The sequence below is a fragment of the Macaca nemestrina genome, chromosome 5 (genome assembly GCF_043159975.1).
Source record: "Macaca nemestrina isolate mMacNem1 chromosome 5, mMacNem.hap1, whole genome shotgun sequence".
NCBI classification, from domain to species: Eukaryota; Metazoa; Chordata; class Mammalia; order Primates; family Cercopithecidae; genus Macaca; species Macaca nemestrina.
Genome location: NC_092129.1, coordinates 42,295,271 through 42,296,820, shown reverse-complemented (window position 1 = coordinate 42,296,820; position 1,550 = coordinate 42,295,271). Strand labels below are relative to the sequence as shown.

Genomic DNA, 1,550 nt, shown 5'->3' with positions numbered 1-1,550 from the left:
AAAATGAGTGCAAAAGTTAAATAGCAAAGTTAATGGTGTTCTACAGGAAATTTTTGGAAATATAGAGTCATGATAGGAATTTAGTTAAAAATAAATGTAATTCTGGTTGGATTTAAGTAAAGTTTATTGAGTTTTAAAGCAAAATGCCAGTGTGCTCAGCATTGTGTTAGTTTCATTGCGTTAATTCAAAGTCATTCATATTAGAAGTTATGATAGTCTCTAAATTCAAGAAAAACCCCCTGGGACTAGGGACTTAATCTAAACTTACCAGACACCTTGTATAGATAGAAAAATTAATATTGCAGAAAATCACTCAAATGATTGTATGTGTTGTTCATAGTTTAAAAGAAAATATGAGGCAGCCATCTTGCTCTTGCCATGTGCTGGTATTGGAGGACCCTTCCTGCTTCACATTTACCAACAGCATGAATCAAGAAAAGTTAGCCAAACTTCAGGTTCAGGTCCAGATAGCAGGCAAGGGTACAGCTCGCGAAAAGAAGGTGGTACATAGAACAGTTATAGCTAATGACAAAAAGCTTCAGAATTCTCTTCCAAAAAAAAAAAAAAAAACCTGGCTGTGAATAATATAGCTCGTATTGAAGAGGTGAACATGGTTAAAGATGATAGGACAGTTATTCATTTCCACAATCCCAAGTCCAAGCTTCCCTTTCTGCTAACAGCTTTGCAATTACTGGTCATACAGAAGCCAAACCAATCACAGAAATGCTTCCTGGAATATTAAGTCAGCTTGGTGCTGACATCTTAACAATCCTTAGGAAGTTAGCTGAACAGTTCCCATGGCAAGTCTTGGACAGTAAAGCACCAAAACCAGAAGACATTGATGATGAGGAGGAGGATGTTCTAGATCTTGTAGAAAATTTTGATGAGGCATCAAAGAATGAAGCTAACTAAAATTTTGGTTTTTGGAAGCTGGCATGGACTAGATTTAACAAATCAGCTGTGTGATTCCAAAGTTTTACAAACACGGAGAACATCACCTGTTACTAGTTCAGTAATATAACTATTTTGTATATTAATAATGCTGTTTGTTCAGCATTTTTCAGTCATTTAATTTTGCATTTTGCACTTCCTCCCAGGATATTTTTTTGTTCAAAATATGAAATATTGGTGTAGTTTGAGGGTATTTTGGGTTTTGATTATTGGTGTTTTTGTTTTTTGTTTGGGATATTTTTGGTGTATGTATGTTTATGTATGTGTGTGGGTATGTGTGTATACAGTGCGAGAGTAAATTGGAAAGTGGTTCTATTTATCTTCCTCCTTCTCCAGTAGAAATAAAAAAATCTTTACCAAAAAAAAGAAGAAGAAAGAAAAGGGCACAAATGTTTTATCTGACCAAAGCTTTTTCAAAAACAATGATTAACTAGAGGATTAAGTCTCCTGCCTCCAGAACATGTGTGGGATTATATTTTAAATGTTCATTTTCGCAGATGTGTAGGTGGTACGGCAGGGCAGTGACAGCAGGGGATCCGGGTTTGGTGCTTCCACCAGCAGGGTGTCCTCACCTGACAACAGGAAAAGCTAGCATTTTG

At 36.0% G+C, this 1,550-nt stretch overlaps 1 pseudogene; it reads left to right on the top strand.

Annotated features, from left to right (window-relative positions):
- Positions 1–425: 425 nt before the first annotated feature.
- On the top strand, positions 426–987 carry LOC105465692 (transcription factor BTF3 homolog 4 pseudogene; annotated as a pseudogene).
- Positions 988–1,550: the final 563 nt, after the last annotated feature.